General features: G+C 38.9%; 1 protein-coding gene across 2 annotated transcripts in view; it reads right to left on the reverse strand.

Moving 5' to 3' along the window:
- DLGAP1 (DLG associated protein 1) overlaps positions 1 to 21,299 on the reverse strand; it is a 5,750,587-nt gene that overhangs the window by 3,859,345 nt on the left and 1,869,943 nt on the right. The window lies entirely within an intron of this gene.

Below are 21,299 nucleotides of genomic sequence, written 5' to 3' on the forward strand. Positions count from 1 at the left end.
GTCTGATGAGACCAAGGTTGAACTTTTTGGCCACAATTCCGAAAGGTACGTTTGGCGCAAAAACAACACTTTGCATCACCAAAAGAACACCATCCCCACGGTAAAGCATGATGGTGGCAGTATCATGCTTTGGGGTTGCTCTTCTTCAGCTGGAACTGGGGCTTTAGTCAAGGTAGAGGGAATTATGAACAGTTTGGAACAAAACCTTTAGGCGTCTGCTAGAAATCTAAAGATGAAGAGGAATTTCACCTTTCAACATGACAATGACCCCAAGCATACATCCAAATCAACAAAAAAATGGCTTCACCAGAAAAAAAATTAAAATTTTGGAATGGCCCAGCCAGAGCCCAGACCAAAATCCAATATAAAATCTGTGAGGTGACCTGAGGGCTGTGCACAAAAGATGCCCTCGCAATCTGACAGATTGTGAGTATTTATGCAAGGAAGAGTGGGCAAATATTGCCAAGTAAGGATGTGCCATGCTGGTACAGTCCTAGCCAAGAAGACTGAATGCTGTAATTAAATCAAAAGATGCATCAACAAAGTATTAGTTTAAGGGTGTGCACACACAACAAAGTATTAGTTTAAAGGTTTGCACACTTATGCATCCAGCATATTGTACGTTTTTTATTGTTTATATTTTTCCCCTAACAGATTTCTTTGTTTTTCAGTTGAATTATACAGGTTATAGGTCACATTAAAGGGTCTATATCACATAGTCGAAGTCTTATAACTTTGAACACGTAATGTTAGAAGTTATAAAACTTCAACTATGGATAAAAAAAAAACAGAAAACAAAATAAACTGTTTTAAGCAGGGGGACAAGCCCCCATGCACCCCCCATGTGGGGTGGTCTGCTCCCTACACCCCCCGCTACTTAAATATACCAACTCTGAGATTGCATCCCATTGAACAAAATGAAAACCTCGGCTTATGGAGATTTCCATTCAAATGCTCGAACTTTTACACATTCGGACTTATGGTCTCGACCATATGACGTGGGAAAAGTTTTGAAATGATTTACTGTGGTCTCATTTTTTTTATCACAAAAAACTGACATCTTAACAGGGATGTGTAAACTTTTTATATCCACTGCATATACATATACATACATATCTATTTATGTGTGTGTGTGTATATATATATATATCTATATATATATATATATATATATATATATATATATGTATATATATATATGGATCCCTATCAGATGACAGAAATTTCATATAACTGAAACTCAATTGACTGAGACCATAAGACTGAAATTTCAAAATACTGAAAAATCACTTGACTAAAACCTATCATACTGAAATCTTACAATGCTAAATTTCAACATACTGAATTGTAAAGTGGACGATATAAAACCAGAATAGGTGGGGGCTGTGCCCTCCCCCCTAACTATATATACTAACATCAGGATCGCACTACAGCAGGGAAAAGGTAGATGCTATTTTTCAGTATTTTGAAATTTTAGTCTTATGGTCTCAGTCAAATGAAATTTCTGTCATCTGATAGGGATCCATATATATATATATATATATATATATATATATATATATATATATATATATATATATATGTATGTATAGATAAATGCAGATAGATAGCTACATGTAACTATGCCATAAATAGTTATTACTATTCAAAAATGTGCATGTTGACTGGATAGCCCAATAACTATGCCTGTTGTAAATCAAGCAAATACCAACAGAAATAAAGTTTGGCTGCTTAAGTATTCTGTGCAGCCTTTTATTGGAATATGTTGGAAAACATCACCTATAACCTATTTTATGTATGAGAGAAATCAAAATATGAGAAAAATCACAGACAACCTGCAAATCTCGGCACATCTGTGAGGTATTCTTAGCAACACTACAATCAATTGTTTTGCGTTTTGCTGATAACTATATCTCTCACATGTCCAGGCTATTATAAAACATCTCTGATTTTCTTTAAATGTTTGTGCTGTCCTTTTATATATGTATATGTATATTTATTTATTAATTTTTCTTTTGATTTTCTAACAAATGACTGAGTTTGCCTGTTAATCAGTAATGCTAAGCATTAGAATGTTATACTTGTTTTTTTTTTTTTTTGGAAGATTGAAAGAGAGAGAATGTCTACCTGCCAACATGATGCTCTTTTCTCCATCACCTCCTTACATTGCATGATGTGCTGCTATACATGTGCATTGACATAATTGGCATATGTATACTCAGTGCATTTGAAAACAAGAAATTAAAGAAAACAGCATTAAAATGCCATTGTGCATTTATAATATTTAAGAAAGGTAAGACATTTCATTCTTAAATAATGTCATTTTATAATAGCAATAACTCACTCCTGGATGTTGGTATCACATGAGGACCCATAATTATCTTTTTAGATCACTCAGTTTCTGCCATTGTGATCAAACCACTCCACCTTTGGTAAAACTGAGCCATGTCTTCAAAACAGCCTTGGCGTACTGCTTGTAAAAAAGATATCAAGTGGCCCAATCAGAGCATACCGGTAACTGGAAGTTTCTGACTGTCTTCAGAGTGGGGTAGTTCTACAAGTCCCAGGAAGAAAGCTGTTTGGAGTTGGAGGTTTCAACAGGCTTCCCTGGAAATTGTGTCCATATGTGTGTATGTGTGTATATGAAAAGTAACACTTTGAGTGAAAGGCAGTTACTGTGGATAGAGGGGTGCTGGGAGACATTGGTTCATGTGAAGTGTGGTGTTGCTCTGTAAGTGAACAGCATGCAGTCTAATTTGGGTGAGGAGGTTGGAGACAAAAGACCCAGGAGTGTAGTGCACAATCCCTCTATGTTCTTAGTGACAAGTTTGTGTTTTGTGGATTATTCATTGAAACAGACTGGGTAAAAGCATCTACTTCACACTTAGTGGCATTGGTTGCCCTGAGGTTGTCACATTTGGTCACTCATCTCAGTTGTTCTCCAACTACTTTTGCCTTTGTGGCTCCGAATTCAAAATCACTTCTCTACCCCGTAACCCAGGTGAACTCCTTTCCACCCAGCTGCTTCACTCCACACTGAAGTGCAATGCGTCTCTACCCCGTAACCCAGGTGAACTCCTTTCCACCCAGCTGCTTCACTCTACACTGAAGTACAATTCGTCTCTACCCCGTAACCCAGGTGAACTCCTTTCCACCCAGCTGCTTCACTCTACACTGAAGTACAATGCGTCTCTACTCCGTAACCCAGGTGAACTCCTTTCCACCCAGCTGCTTCACTCTACACTGAAGTACAATGCGTCTCTACCCCGTAACCCAGGTGAACTCCTTTCCACCCAGCTGCTTCACTCTACACTGAAGTACAATGCATTTCTGAATTTCTTAACAGAAATGGTCTATTATTTCACTCTGGTTCACCCTTGTACTTACTTGTAATTACAAATAAGTTTCTACTGTGTTACAAACTGGTCAAGTGTTGTTGTCTTTCTGCTGCTAATGTCTAGCAAATATATCAAGTTTCTATTGGCTATTTTCACTAGGATTCAGTGGTAGCACCTATTTTTTCTACTGTGTTAAACTCTGGTGAGTGCTGTCTTTTGCTGTTAATATGTAGCAAATAAATTAGTAAGTTTCTGTTGGCTTTTTGCTGTAGAATTCAGTGAACACACCACATTTGTGCTTTATGAACTACACAGTTACAGCAAGTAAGTTTGTAGTGTGTTGCCATCTAACTAAGTGTTATTTCATCTTTCTGCTGTTAATCTCTAGAATATATAGTTGCATGTTTCTACTGGCTTCTACTGAAAGTATCAACTGTAGTACATGGCTTTATGTTTTATGAACAGCCTAGTTACTGGGTAGTCTATTCAATTAATAACATGAGACAGTTCTGTTTGTGAAAAGAGTTATTGACTATTTTTCATATATGGTAAAATCTCAAGTTGATTATTCTAAAGTGTTTAAATGTTTCACTTGCAGACTATATGCTGTGTTGCAAAGAGTGGGAACTAACTGGTATAGGTATTTTACCTGTCCTTCTAAAATCTGTAAACCTCCATCTCCATAATCCCAAAACTTGCATCCCAACACTCATTTTGTGTTAGCTACTTTATTTTCCATCTGCCCTTCTAAACTGAGGAAGCCTTCTATTTTAGTAATCCCAAACTTACACAACTAGACATATTTCCTGTTAGCGTCCTTATTTTCCTGCTTAAAGGCTATAAAGCAGAAATGTGCTACCGTGAAATATAGTGCACAATTTATATTGGCCAAATACTACTTAATTAAGTCCAGCATAGACAAGTAGTACTTTGTCTACCTAGTTCAACCAGCAAACAATTTTAATTATTTTAATCTCTCTCTCTCTCTATTTCTCTATCCCAGTGTGCTGAGCATGGAGTATGTCTGACAATTGCTGCCGTAAAAGTTAACATAATCACGCCACCAAAGGAACTTCTACAGCTGAATTTCACCTCCAGTTGCAAAAGTACAAAAAAAGCAGTACCTTCAGTTAAAATCTATGTAAGGCAGTTTCCAAAACTCAAACTTAACTTAATTGTTTTCCCTCACTTCTACATGAATGTGTTCTGTACTGCAGTGTTGAATCTGCTGGAGTGACAATTAGCATTTTAGCATATTTTACTCAACAAGTGTAAAATTTCCCCTGGAAATGCAATATAAGCCCATAACAATAAAATTAAAGGCTGTGAGTCATGTCAAGCATTTAGAGTTCAAAGACCTTGTCATTGTATCCATAAACGTTCTACTTCACTGATTGTTTTTGGTGGTAAATCATCTGTAAGGTAGAGTAACTGTATTCCATTGAAGTACCTCATTGGCCCTTCCCTCAACTCAGTTGTTTTTCCAGATACTATAGCCTAATTTCAATCCAAAGTCACTGCAATACTGCCTGTTACAGTTAACATAGGTGTATGTTAACAGCAATATATCAACTTGTGTTACTGCCTTTAAAATTATCAGGACTTGTCGTACTTCCTGTCTTGCTGCAGTTTTATAGATAGCTTTCCAGTTATTTACTCTACCTTGGGCCAGACTGCTCCATTCAGCACTTGTCACTCCCCTACCTTACCCCAGTTCCCACCCTCACACTACATACACATTTATAGCTCCCTTACTTCACCTCCTCTACTCATTATCCTCTCCTGTTCCTAAATGTACTATCCAATCACAAACTGTTCTTGTTATTCCATCTCCACCCACTTCTGTTCTAAATTCCTTCTCAAATCTCACTCTTCCCCTTTCCCATCAACACGTACCTATTATATCAAACAGTACCTATTATCCATACTATTATTACTGGTCATTACCTCACTTCGCCATACTGCAAGATTTTTACAACCCTAAATATGCTGTTTCTCTCCTGTATCACCTTATTCATGCTCCTCCCCTCAGTCCTAACATCCGCACAAGTAATAATAACAAATAAGCACACCTCAAACATTACTTCTTCCTCAACTATCAACTTTCTTCCCTCTAGCTACTCAAACATCTCTTCAGGCTTATTTCCCATAACTCCATTTCACTGATGTAACCCCAAAATACTAAAACAATGTCAGTCCCAATGTCAATGTAATATTTCAATCCATCTCTGTTAAAAATGTTTTAATAAACAAATCATCTTTCTTCACCAAAACTCAATGTGGTGACACTCACCCCAACCCAGGTCTAGCTCAAATCCCCAGCCAAAGAATCTATCCTATAAGTTTAAAAATAGTCACTATAAACATTACATACTTATGCAGCAAAATCAGAGAGTTTCATGCTTAGATGAAAACCGAGACATGGCTAATGCCTGAAATAAAATATGCTGAAATACTACCCCTGATTATAATATTATGAGGCTCAATATAAAACATAAAAAGCAGGTGAAATAGTTATAATCTTCCCAAATATACTCACAGTAACTCCCTGTAAAGGTACAATCACAAATTGTCTAAAAGCAGAAATCTCATTCTTAAACCTTAATAGAGCCAATAGCATATGCACTGCTGTGTTATATATCCTACAAGTACAGAACATTCCAGTAGTTGAAAATATACTATCCTGGATAGCAGATATAATTAACAAATGAAATGATCCCCCTGGGTGAGGTAAACATTGACTGGCAGTCTTTATCCACAAATTCAGCAATCAACAGCATAAACCTCTTTGGCTTCACTCAACTTATTAATATACCAACAAGATATGTCAAAAATAACTCCCAACAATCTATCCTGGACTGGTTTCTGTTTACCAGCTTATCTAATTTTACCTCCTCAGGTACCTTTCCTGATGAACTAAGTGGCCCCCTCCCAGCTTATACCTACAGAGTTATTACATGACTCACAAAGGAACATAAGCTCAAAACTACCCATAATCTATCCAGTTTCTCCAAGGAGTCCTTCATTGAAACTCTTACAACACTTAACTGGTCCACCTTAAAATGACACCCCTTAAATGATGCAGATGAATACTGCAATGCCGCATTTCTAAATATTCTTAACACCTTAGCCTGACAGTGAACAAAAATAATTAAAAAACAGCTATACCCCATGGCTCACAAAGCAATGCAAACTCCTTATGAAAGACAGAGACAAGAAATAGCAGGCAAAAGAATAAAAAATGACAACAATTGACAACCATTCAAACAGCTACAGAACCAAGTCAAGAAACAATTTAATAGAGATAAAAAGTCTTATCATACTTACCTGCAAGATAGCCATAGAAACAACCCTAACAAATTCTGTTCCTCCATATCCTCTGTCATCAACTCTGGCAAAAAAAGAATTCTAGACCATAGTCAGATATCCCTCCTCTTCAAACAGCTACTTATTACAATACATACTTCATAGAATGCATAGTCAGCTTAACCTCAAACTCACCTAACACACCCCCTTCCATACAGCTAACTTCCCCTAGATTAGTCCCTAGCACATCTCCTTCACAAACCTCACCTAACAACAACCTCTCCAATAGACATACAGACAACTCCACCCACTTTACCTTTTATCCAGTTTCTATAACTCTCATAAAAAAGCTTTTATATAAACTAAAACCTTGTTCCTCCTCAGCTTAACCTTCCCCCAAAATACATAAATCTAGCTGCAGATGTAATAGCATACCCAATCAGCATTTGTATCAATACATCAATACCAGAATCCCATATCTCTAACTTGTGGAAAACGGCACAATGATTGCTTACATAAAGGAGGTAATTCTACTGACATTGCAAATTTTACTCCCATAGCCATCCTATTTACTCTGTCTAAAATCCTTGAACAATCTATACATTTACAGTTTCTTCACTATCTCTTATAAAATAAGTTAATCACCAATGCGCAATATGGATTTCGGCCGGAAAACAGCACCTCCACTGCATTACTATCATTTATAGACACTATCCATAAAGATTACAACTCAAATAATCTTGTATCTTAAGTATTTCTAGATCAATCAAAAGTATCTGACATGGTCTCTCATAGTAAACTCCTTTATTGACTTTCTACCTAGGTCTATCATCTTCATCTATTCAAATGTTCCCTAGCTACCATGCCAATAACCACCAAGCTGTAAAATGACAAAAATCCATCTCTGCATAGGTTCCCACTTCCACAGGAGTTCCACAAGGATCCATCCTTGGTCCTCTGCTATTTAGTATTTTTATCAATAACATACATTCATCTTCTTGTGAAGGCACCCTGATTCAATATGCAGATGACTCTAGCATCATCTGCTCTTCAAACACCTTAACTCACCTCCAAGAAATCACTCAACAATCTGTCGTCTCCATTGAAACCTGGCTTACAAGACCATGACTCCTACTCAACCCCCAAAAAACAAACTTGTCATTTTTACCCCAAAAATACATACCTCTAACAAAGCATCTTTTAAAATCTTTTCAGCAAATAGCACTGAAATTGAATTAGTCCACCATACCAAACTATTAGGAGTCATAATAGAGGATAATTTTAAATCTGACCTCCACATCCAAATCAAAATCAAGAAAACTCATCAAAAACTTCCATACAGAAACAATCATTTTTTGAGCACACTCACAAAATTACTCTAGCCAAAACCTACCTTCTGCTCTCCCTACTCTATTGAGCACCAGTCCTAACCAATTTACAATACTCAATAAAAACAAACTTTAAAGCTGCTGCAACATAATTGCCAAGTTTGATACTAATTCATCCTCCTTTACCCATCACTGTAAAGCCCTGCATACCTTTCTGGCTGGATCTCCCCCTCCATCTCTCCTACATTCAACTTATAGCAATAAATACAATCATACAGAAACCATTAGCCTGCCCAGCTCTTACCCCTTTAATCAACATATATTTCCTTAAAATACCTCTTAGATCAGAAGACAACTTCTAAATAAAACAAATCAATCCCTGGACAAAGCCTACACGCATACTCTGTAGCAAAATAAAAACAATGCAACTCCTTACCTCTAACCACCAGAACTATTTCAAACATATCCACCTTTAAATTCTCCCTAAATGAATACTTACAAAATCTTGGACCTGTTCCTGTTCCCGTCATGCCTGAACTTACTATACTTCATTAAACCGCTTCAACCTAAATCACCCTTCACAAACCTCTTCAGCCTCCTACACCACTCCTTCCTTTTGTTTTACCCACTGCCTTACCTTACCTACTTCATCTCTGCAGACCTTTCTTCTACCACTTTCTATTTCATCCCTACTCACCTAAGCAACCTGAAGACATCCTACCCTGCACTCTTCTTATAATCTCCTTCTCTCCATCCTTCTTCTTCTGAGGCCTCATTTATCACATACTAATCTATGCAACAAATCTATGACCATTGAGTTTTTACTCACATATTTTCTCCAGCTCATGTTATTGTTTTTCATTCCACTCTACTATGAAACATATGTTCTATGTTTTTCTCATTACATTTTTACAATCTTTTTTTAATAAACATTTTTATTAAATTATTATGTATGAAATAGGTAATCTTACAGAAGTGCAACATGACACTTTGTGATTTAAAATATCTGTAGCTAATGTTTTGTAGTGTAACATGATTGATTGAAAATATCTGTATTTCACTTTTGAAAGCCTGTGACTGCTGAGCTTTTCTCCATGGGTCTCCACTGAAAATGGACACTTTCTGGCCCAGTCAGACTTTCCTGGTAAACAAATGTCAAATAAATAATAAAAATAAATAAAATCCTGTGATACTCACACCCAGTTATGGAAGAGGTGGCACAAGACATATACAAAAACATAGAACATAAATTACTAAAAGTCAAATAGTCAATGTTTCAAATAGAGGCAGCCTTTGTAATTTTGACTCTTCCACTCACAGAAATAATTTTATAGCAGACGTGGAGAAAAAATGGAAATAAATGAAATTCTAGCTCTAACAACCCAGCTTATTATATTATTTCCAAGGTTGTTGTATTTCAGAATAAACTGAATATATGATTAACCACTAACTGTGTTAACAATGTGAGCATTTGTTTCACCATTAAATTCAACATTGTTCATGCCACCTTGGTAATATGATCCTTAGATTCAGGGGGTTTTAGGCAATATAAGGCAGTTGAACATAGTCGCCAGTTATGCCTTGCTCGTTCCCACCCTTAAACCTAAAACCATTTTTCAAGGAGAGCTAAAACACTTAAGGTATGAGTGACTCTGTGAATACCCATCTGGTTATCTAGTTTCTGAATGAAAGAATATAATGTATCGCACTGCTTAATTTGCAGTGGAAGGCTGTTCCAGAGATGGGAAAGGCATTGCATAATGAATCTATCTCACTATGTTTTATTCAGTTGCTGATGTAAGCTTAGATCTCTAGTCATACTATTAGTGTGATTTCCTGATTTATGGAGATACAAGAGACTACTGGGTCCCTAACGGCATGAAAGGCAGGGCATAGACCACCCCTTGACTCTACAGAGCACTGAATAAATGGATAGTGTTTCCATTCTTTTCTTGTATCTTAGGATTTTTAAGGCAATGATATTTTTTCTTTCCAATTGTTTGACATGTCTAATGAAGTACATATCAATGGGTGCTCTGTACTCTATGGCCAGCCTAATCAATGCAGAATATACGGGGTCAATGACTTTTTTTTAGATGATCAAAAGAGAGGAAATGATCAACACAAGTTCCAGGGTCTCTAACTACATTCTGGTTTTGAAGTGGTTTGTTGTCCATACTATAAGGTAGGAGGATGCATTATCGACAAAATATAATGTTGCACTTCTTTGCATTTAATCTGAGCCTGTTATCTGCACACCAGGTACTGGCAAGTGTTACCTCATACTTGACCTAGGAATGATACCCAGTTTACAGTCATCCCAAACCTGATGATCTAGAAATCTTGGTTTGTGATCTGGAGATGTGAAAATTAGATACTATTAAACAAGAAAGGTCCCAGTACTGAGCCTTGTGGAACACCACTAGTCACCTTCATATCTCTTAGGAATCACGCACTACCATCACAGTGTGGGTTATATCTTTTAGCCAATTTGCTAGCCATCTCACTACATTGGATTCTATATGATACATGGTTATCTTGTTTGTTATGATAGCATGAAGAATGGTATCAGAGGCTTTGGCCAGGCAAAAGTGTGTTGTATGTACGACATGACTGCTGTCAACAGCCTGTATTATCCTTTCAAAGAAGTTATCTACATTTATTATACAGGGGCTAGCCTTAACAAAGCCAAACTGCTGTGGGTCTAGTCTGGTAAGTCTTTTAATATCGTAGTTAATGGGGTCTACTATATGCCTCATGGTTTTGCAGGTAAGACTTGTCAGACTGATGGGACTATAATTTCTGGGGTAAGAGGTGGGGGGGGGTCACCCTTGTGGAGTGACATTACAATTACTGTATGTCATACCTCAGGGACAAAGCCAGTGGCTAGGCTCATGTTGAACAGTTTAAGAAGCAGCTCTGTCAATGCCTATTTGACACTATTTTAGCATATTTTAAGTAAGTACATTTACACTACAGGGTTGTGGGGACATTAGATGTTAGAGGGTGCAGATGGCAGAGACTCCTTACAAAAATACCAATGTAGTTGAATTGTGTATTTTGGCACTGGCTGGGATTAATTCACACAGCGTAGCTCCTTGCATGTTTATGTGAGCAGTCGCCATGCCAGGGCATGGATGACTGGTTCTAAGACACAGACAGCAGAGCTGCAGAATTTTCAAAAATAGTGCTGCATACAATGCATGCTCTTGAATGCATGATGGAGTCTAAATTAGTATCCCAATGCAAATGACCAAGACAGATTATGTAAATAAAGGAGCCCAAAACAGGAGACTGAATCAGAAATGGTTAAAATGGCATCCATGTGTGACAGCATATAGCCATTCTGAATGCTGAGATTTGTGGTTTTCATGATGGGAGCAGTAAGACAGAAGCATATATTGGTAGATATCTCCTGAGCCAGTGCCTGCCATGTTGTATGTTAAGGCCATCTGCACCACCGAAGGAGGCACAAACAGCATTTGACATAAAATCCAGTTCACAGGCTAGCAGCATTGAAGTTCAAGGGAAAAGATTAAAGTCATCATTATCATCTTTCGGCTTTTCCCATTAGGGGTCGCCACAGTGGATCATCTCTTTCCATTTCTTCCTATCCTCTGCATCTTGCTCTGTCATACCAACCGCTTGCATGCCTTTCTCTCACCGTCCATAAACCTTATCTTAGGCCTTCCTCTTTTCCTCTTACCTGGCAGCTCCATCCTTAGCATCTTTTTTCCCAATATACCCATCATCCCTCCTTAGCACATGTCCAAACCAACGCAATCTCGTCTCTCTTGCTTTGTCTCCAAACTGTCCAACATGAGCTGACCCTCTAATATACTGATTCCTAATCCTATCCATCCTAGTCACACCAAGGGCAAATCTTAACATCTTTAACTCTGCCACATCCATATCTGACTCCTGCCGTTTTGTCAATGCCACTGTCTCCAACCCATATAACATAGCTGGTCTCACTACCCTCCTGCAGACCTTCCCTTTCACTCTTACTGGTACCCGTCTGTCACAAATCACTCCTGACACTCTTCTCCACCCATTCCACCCTGCCTATACTCTCTTCTTCACCTCTCTTTCACATTCACCATTACTCTGAACTGTTGATCCCAAGTACTTAAACTCATCCACCTTTACCAACTCTACTCTCTGCGTCCTCACCATTCCTCTACCCTCCCTCTCATTTACATACATATATATTCAATGTGTTCATTGTTGTTAGAGGGGTGTTGACGACACCTATTTGATTAATTTCTATATATTTTTTATTTATTTTATTAAATTTATTATTATGTATACAATACAATAAGTATAGGAACTGTATATGGAGTTAGGTTTATTGATATTTGATTAGATGTTTAGGTTATGCTGGTTAGCAATAATATTGTAATACTAATTTTATTAGTTCAATTATACATTTATACCATTATTTACAGGCAATGTTTGTATTGAGTGGCCATATAAAATGTCACAATATTCCTGCACATATCATTTTTGTATAACATTAATAGTTTTTTAAAAAGTTTTTTAAGGAAGTTTTAAAAGATTCAAAAGTTTTTAGTTTTAATATTGAAATGGTTTTAATATATAATTATATAATAATATAAAATGTATTTGAAGTAGGGTAATGTATTGATACAATAATTACAAGTGATTGATTGATTAACTGAATAATTTTGATGTGAATTTAGTATTTAATGGCAGGTTACAGCTATCTATTTGGATTCTGATGAAGTCTGGTACTAACAGAAGAAAGCACACTCAATCCCAGGTTGCTGTTCTTGTCCTATATGTAATAAATTTTGGTGGACTGATTCACGATTGAGTCTGTATTTTGTGCACCATTCAGCTACTTTGTTATTTCTGGCAACTACAGTTTTAAACAGGATACACCCTGCATTGTGAAGCCGGCGGCAATTGTTTTATTCATTTGTACTTTCAAGTCGAGGAGTGGTGATACATATATTCTGTCTTAGCCCTGCTGACCTTCATTCCTCTGCTCTTTAGATCATATCTCCACCTCTCCAGAGTCTCCTCAACCTGATTCCTACTCTCACCACAGATCACAATGTCATCTGCAAACATCATAGTCCATGGGGCCTCCTGTCTGATCTCATCTGTCAACCTGTCCATCACAACTACAAATAAGAAAGGACTCAGAGCTGATCCTTGATGTAATCCCACCTCCACCTTAAATGGATCTGTCACTCCCACTGCAGTCCTCACCACTGTCACACTACCCTCGTACATATCCTGTACCACTCTTACATACTTCTCTGCCACTACCGACTTCCTCATACAATACCACAACTCTTCTCTAGGCACCCTGTCATATGCTTCCTCCAAGTCTACAAAGACACAATGCAACTCCTTCTGACCTTCTCTGTATTTCTCCAATAACACTCTCAGAGCGAACATTGCATCTGTAGTGCTCTTTCCTGGCATGAAACCATACTGCTGATCACTATCATCACCTCCCTTCTTAACCTAGCTTCTACTACTCTTTCCCATAACTTCAAGCTGTGACTGATCAATTTTATCCCTCTGTAGTTACTGCAGCTCTGCACATCACCCTTATTCTTAAAGATAGGTACCAAAACACTTTTTCTCCACTCCTCAGGCATCCTCTGATTTTCCAAAATTTCATTAAACAATCTAGTTAAAAATTCCACTGCCATTTCTCCTAAGCACCTCCATGCTTCCATTGGTATGTCATCTGGGCCAACAGCCTTTCCATTATTCATCCTCTTCATAGCTGTCCTTACTTCCTCCTTGCTAATCTTTTTCACTTCCTGATTCACTATCCCCACATCATCCAAACTTCTCTCTCTCTTTCTCTCTCTCTCATTCTCTTCATTCATCAGCCTCTCAAAATACTCTTTCCATCTACTCAACACACTCTCGTCTCTTGTGAGTACCTTTCCCTCACTATCCTTTATCACCCTTACTTGCTGCACATCTTTCCCAGCTCTGTCCCTCTGTCTAGCCAATTGGTACAGGTCCTTTTCTCCTTCTTTAGTGTCCAATCTCTCATACAACTCTCCATACACCTTATCCTTAGCTTTCGCCACCTCTCTCTTTGCCATGCACCTCATCTCCTTATACTCATGTCTACTTTCTTCATCTCTTTGACAATCCCACTTCTTCTTCACCAGCCTCTTCCTCTGTATACTCTTCTGTACTTTTTCATTCCACCACCAGGTCTCCTTGTCCTCCTTCCTCTGTCCAGATGTCACACCAAGCACCTTTCTAGCAGTCTCCCTTACTAGTTCTGCTGTAGTTACCCAGCTATTCGGTAACTCTCCACTGCCTCCCAGTGCCTGTCTTAACTCTTCCCTAAACTCCACTTCATAATCACCCTTTTTTAACTTCCACCATTTAATCCTTGGCACTGCTTTCACACTCCTCCTCCTCTTCTTGATCACCAACGTCATCCTACAGACCACCATTCTATGCTGCTTAACTACACTTTCCCCTGCCACCACTTTACAGTCTCCAATTTCCTTCAGACTGGCCCTCCTACATAGGACATAATCCACCTGTGTGCATCTTCCTCCACTCTTGTACGTCACCCTATGCTCCTTCCTCTTCTTAAAATATGTATTCACCACAGCCATGTCCATCCTTTTCGCAAAATCCACAGTCATCTGACCTTTTGCATTCCTCTCCTTAACACCATACTTACCCATCACTTCCTCATCCACTCAGTTCACTTCATCAACATGCCCATTAAAGTCCGCTCCAATCACTAGTGTCTCACCCTTGGGTACACTCACCACTACTTCATCCAACTCACTCCAAAATTTCTCTTTCTCATCCATCGCACACCCAACTTGTGGAGCATATGCACTAACAACATTCATCATTACACCATCAATTTCGAGCTTCATAAACATCACTCTGTCAGACACAAGGGAAAAGATTAAAGTAATAGGAAATAAATGAATAATAAAACAAATAAATAAAAATTCCTGGAAAAATCCACCAGACCTGCAATTATGACTTCGGTAGAAATGAAAAAGCCAATGCAAACCCATTTCAAGTGCAGTCCACAAGTAACATGATTTCTAGAACAACCCTTAAAATAACAACCGTATATATTAAAGAAAGTGAAACCACAGTAAAAACTGAAACATCACAATAAAAAAGTCTGAGGGAATATCATGTGGGTCTTCTGGTCTTTTATGACATAGCCTTTTCATCGGAGGTCCTACGAGTCATAACTGCAATCTGACTACAATCAATGACCCATCTTGTTGAGAAGATCTGTAGTGCAGTAATAGAAAAGGTATGCACTCCCTTAACTGCCAGATGGTCTGTAAGGCCCAGGGCATTATATATAATGTGCTTATGTGCCACCTAGGCAGCTCACATGATTCACACACTTGGCATATGTCTGATCTATACTGATACTTCCTGTGAGGGGAATTCCAGTAGAATTAACTGATTGGTTAGTGAACACATAAGCAATGTTGATGCACCTGTAAAACCACTGAGAAATGGTAATTCCTGCCAAATGGGAAAAATGAAATCCAGTCCATATCATGTGCTATGGATACTGCTATGGATGAGCTAAGCACCAATGTATGTCACCATACAAATATGAAATATTTGTTTCCATGGCTTAGTGTATTGACAAAGTCATCTGTTCAGTGTCAATGCACCAGACAGAGAGTTCTAATTCCCAGAGGGTTGTACATACTGTACAATGTTCAGTACTAATGCACTCCTAGTGAGACTATCACTAACAAAGGAATCCTCACAAATCATCCTGAGGCCTATCTTTCTTTTCCTATCAGTCTGCAAATGTGTTATATTCCTCAGAAGTGTGTGTTTTCTGACACCTTCAGTATGAGTGCTTCTGTGTCTCACCTTGTTAAGAAACTGAATATATAATGCAAGTGGACTGGGCTGATGGGTTGAGCCCTTTCAGGCTTTCATATTTTCCATTTTTAATGGCATTTTAATTATACTACATGCACATTGATCAAACTCACATGTTGTGAGAACTTGTGTAGGTAGGTACATCATGATAATTTATTGTATCCCACCTCTCCTATCTAAGTTTTACATAATTATACATTCAAGTATTGTCATACCCCCTTCATTATATTTCCAATGCTAGTTTGGTGAGCAGCCCCATTTGCAATCATGTGTCCATCTTTGTGATAAATGTTACTGTAGTAATACCTCCACATGCCTCCGCTAACCACTCTTGACATTTTCCCTTCATAGAACATTTTTTGCATCTATCTATCTAGTTATATATATTTATTAGTGTAAACTGCATCAATAAATTGCCAATGCAGTCTTCACACCTGTGTGTGCAGACTCACAACAACTAACGGAAGTACTGGTGTACATTCAATGTTTACCTCTGCTGGTCGTACTTTAATCTGGCCATTTGATAGTCTATCATTATCTGGCAGTGGGTGTGTACTGTGGACATGATGAAGAATTGCTTGTCATGCACAAAGGCCTGGCTACATGCATGTGTAATAAGCATTGGGGCTCTTCGACAATACTGGATGTAGCATTTCTAAATCTCTGGGCTTATTTTATATTACTTCACTTTATCCCAAGCAGATACACAGCTAGCATTCTACTTCTAAGGATGGCGTCTGTCTTCTTGTATTGCAAGAGCACTGGTATATTGATGTTGTCACAATAACTATTATTCATTTCTCTGTGACAGATGAGAAAAAAAAAGCCAGAAATGTTTATTTATTTGATGAATGATGCCTGTCATAGCTCTCAACCTTCCTTCTCCAAAATGGGAATACTTCCCCCCAGATTTACTATTCTTCTATGCAAGACTAACTTAGTCCTACACAGTGGTGGCTGTTTAGGAGCAGGACGGCAGCGGACCATGCATATTAATGAGCGTGCTGCCTGAGCTCCTAATCTTACACTGAGCATATAAGAGTGCAGGGGGCGTGTCTGAGAGCAGAGCTCTCAGAATATACATGCCCCCGCAATGAAGAACAGCATAAAGGGCTAAGAAAGGAGTGAAACTACTCGTAGGTGTCCACATATCCCCACCAACATTCCCCTGGTGTACAACAGCAAGTAAATACAAATAAAATGAACAGACCTTATTTCTTATTTTTTTAAAAAATCCGATTAAAGCTAACCATAGGTGCACGGGTGTGTCCATCTCTTAGCTACGGTTAATGCAGCTTAAATGGCTGAAGAAAATAACAAGGAAGATATATGCAAATGAAGCAACATAGCAATAGTGTAGTGGGCAGAGCAATCGCCTTACGAGCAGGCATTCCTGGTTTGAATCCCACTGCAGCACATGCCATTTTCCATGGCAAAGCATATTATGACCAATATTTTCATTGCATAGCCCACTAAATAACAAATATTTATGAACTGGAGTACTGCAGGAAATGCACATGTGAGGTGTCAGTGTCATAATGAATAAAGCCCTAGTAAGCAGGTTTAAACACCAATAAGCAGTAGTAAGCATATTTAAGCACTAGTAAGTGAGCTTAAGCCCATTTGCACGGGGGTAAGCAATGCGCACACAGATTAAGCAATTCTGACGCTAACTCTCTGTAAGCATATGTAACCAGAGGTTAGCATTGTTTAACCTCACATAAACCCGCTTACAAATGCTCAAAAGTGCTTTAATCATTCTGTATCCAACGGCCCTTGTTCTGCCCATCAACAAAGTGAACAGCCTCGCAGGTCGTGAACCCAGGACCCTATACACTATAGTCACAGTAATTAACCACCAAGCCATCACAGCAGTACAGAAGAATGAGGTATCAGCAAACAAGTCTTTACTATAGTAAATTCAAACTGAACCTGTGAAAGGAATCAGTATACAGACATATGTTCCATAACCCACTACATAACATAAATATGTGAACTGGAGTTCAGCAGTAAGCCCAGAAGTCAGGTGTAATTGTAAAAGAGTGTTGAAGTCCCCAATAAAATACAAGGACCCCATACAGTGTACGTACACATGAATCATGGATACCAGGCATACATATAAGATATAATTAATAATAAATCAAAGCCAAAAAGGAAATATAATGCAAAGTCAAATGTAAGCAACACTAAGCATTGCACAGGCAAGCTTAGGAGGTGTAGGCCAGCTAACGCAATGTGCCCAGTGTTATAAATTTTTAAACAATGGCAACTTTATGTAAGCAGGTTTGCCCATAGCTTAGCCTTTTCAAAACTGGCCAATCACAAAAAAGTGCGGGAAACCGGCCCTACTTAAACCCAAGATGCAGGAATACATCTCATAATTGGTTGTAGCTTCCCTTGCAGGCACTATTTCAGGAAGGGGAGAGGGTGTGCACTTTCGGGCACAGTGCTGGTACATCCAGGAGTCCAGAGTCATGGCAGGACACCTTGTCACAGACCGTGACTAGAAACTGTTGCAGGGCCAGTACCAGTGTTCCCAATATAAGGCGGAAGCCTAGGACCATCTTGCCCATGACCTCACCAGTGCCACTGGCATACCCTGAACTGGTGAGCAGGTCAGACCTCACTATGCCAACCTGAAGCAGCATAAGGGGGACCTCTTGGACCAGTGAATCCAAGTGGCTTGAACGGTAGGGGCTGTACCAGTTGTGTGTATCACCCCACTATGTCTGTATTAATTGCCAGCTCATATATATCATGGCTAGGTATGGTTAAATATTCCTTTTATGTCCTCCATAGCTGCAAGTGAGTGGACCGCAAACAAGGTGGCCCATGGAAGTCACCTGGAGAGGTTGCAATGGGAGGCAGGTCAGTAATACTCTCGCATTTACTGTCATAGGAAATAAATCTAAAAGTATTAGTAAATTAATTGCCTGTATAAAACCTGAATTGTTTAAGGCAAGCACTGCATTCACTGGAGAATATGGCAGGAAGAGTCTCATATAGTTTGTATGTAAATAAAAGTGTAATAGCCCGACAATAAAGGTCTAACTGCTGGACTGCATGTGTATACTCTGGTATCATATGGTAATGTACATTTGCAATCATGTAACAGTACAGTTGTAGTAAGAATTACCCACACCGTACACCATAAATAGAATGTGTAGGAATGCCTGTATATGACTGGTGTAATCCCCAGTGGCCATTTAGTACAACTGAGAGATACATAGACAGAAACCAGGGAAAATGCAGACAACAAAACCCGAATAGCACATGCAACTGAGATGTGAACTGTTGTTTTTTTAGCACACACAGCCATGGTTCGAATCCTGCCAATGTTAGTAGTCTGCATACAGAATTATACCCCACAACTGTACAGGTATGTCCAGAATGTCCAGTAAAGTGGCCCATATCTGTTGCCTGTCAACCTGTCCCCCTGGGAAATCAGTGGGATGATCCCAGACGCATAGGCAGCAAACAGGAAATATAACTGATTGACACATCTATGACAACAAAGGTGGCACACTAGCAACTCCCCAAAACCTTATGACTCTAAGCCAGGTATGTCCCATTTACACCCCCATGTTGTCAAGCTGTGGCCAGAGTGTGTACAGTAACAGAGTGAGATGTATGTGCATAATAGTAATGTGGAATCTGGTACTGTGTGTGGCAACAATCAGGTAGTGCTACCAAACATTTCTCCCACAGGTCTGTCAGATACCAACACTCTGCTCAGAAATACAAGAATGACACCCTGTACTGGTACTGTTTACAGTGGTATTGTATGGCACTGGGAGTGATGCAGTTACTCTAAATAATGAGGTATTACTCATCACTGTCACCCACACTGTCCTACAAAATATAACTGTCTAGGAAATCTGTATGAGTGTTGTAATACAAGGTCAGAATGCAAAAGCACAGGAGAATTATAAGACAGAAAGCAGATAGGAGATATACAGCAATATCTATATAGCACACACAACTCTGATGGATGGTGTTTAAACTGTAGCAGACACAGCCATGGTCTGAATCCTGGGAGTGGAAGTAGGCTGCATACAGAATCATACCACACAACTATACAGATGAGATCAGAATGTCCAGTATATGGGCCCATATCTGCTGCATGTCCCCCTGGTAAGTATGTGGGATGATCCCAGATGTTTAGCCAGCAAACAGGGAATACAAGTGATTCTCCAACATCTATGTGAACAAACCTGTCACTGTAGCAACTCCAGAAATTGTTAGGAGAGTAATAAGCCAAGTATGTCCTATCTACACCCCCACGTTGTCAAGCTGTGACCAGAGTGTGTACAGTAACAGAGTGAGATGTATGTGCATAATACTAATGTGTAATCTGAAACTTTGCGTGGCAACATTCAGGTAGTGCTAACAAACATTACTCCCACAGGTATGTTGGATATGAATACTGCGCTGAGAAATAAAAAAACATTATTCCCTGTACTGGTACTGTTTACTCTGGTATTGTAGGGAATTGTGAGTGTTGCAGTTTCTCTGAATAATAAAGTATCACTGATCACTGTCACCCACACTGTGCTACATAATATAACTGTGTAAGAAAGCATGTATATGTGTGTGTGTCAAGTCACTAAAGGTTGAACAGGGCAATATTCTAGATATGTCCCGGTACACCTGCATGTGGTCAACAGATGGCCAGAGTCTGTGCAGAAAGAGTTGGATAGCTATGTGCACAACATCAACCCAGAATCTGGGAGTATGTGTAGAAACAGTTAGTGTTAACGTACGTTCCCTCCACTCGTATACCACATAAGAGGTGTATACTGCAGGTAACACCATTTCATGTATAATGATGATGACAGCCATATCACTGTCCAAACTAAGGCTATAGGGTAGTGTAGTAAGACATGTAAGGTACAGATAACCGCACTGACTAGAAAAGTAATGTGGAGGAATATACAAGTTGTTAATTGAAATCTTTCTCTCCCCCCACCATATCTCCAACAGTAAACAACATACCCATCCCAACCAGTATGTAATGACTCCAATGTTCTGATAATACCCTATTGTTTGATAAATATTTTAAATGTTCCTATGCATGTGCTATATTGATTTATTCCAACATTGGTGGCATGGTGCCATCAATGTACCTGCATACTGTTCTTAATACCACTGTGGTCCTATATATGCATGTGTTCTGTTTGCTATGCAACTGTTCCGTATCTGGTGTCTGGGTTAATGGGAATATCTATGCATGCTGTTATACCTAACCTTGGAATGTGTTGACTATTACTAACCCACATATGATGATAAACTCTAAACACTATAGCATGTTTGAGAAGGCCGGCCCCAGAGGACCCACCTATCCCACCTCAGCTGGCCATGGCACTGGGCACCAGCATGTCTGGGGCCCAACCTGGGACCTCCCTGTCTGTTGGTCCTGCACCACCTTTGG

Source organism: Protopterus annectens, chromosome 3.part0 (assembly GCF_019279795.1).
Source record: "Protopterus annectens isolate FY-2018-M chromosome 3.part0, PAN1.0, whole genome shotgun sequence".
NCBI lineage: Eukaryota > Metazoa > Chordata > Ceratodontiformes > Protopteridae > Protopterus > Protopterus annectens.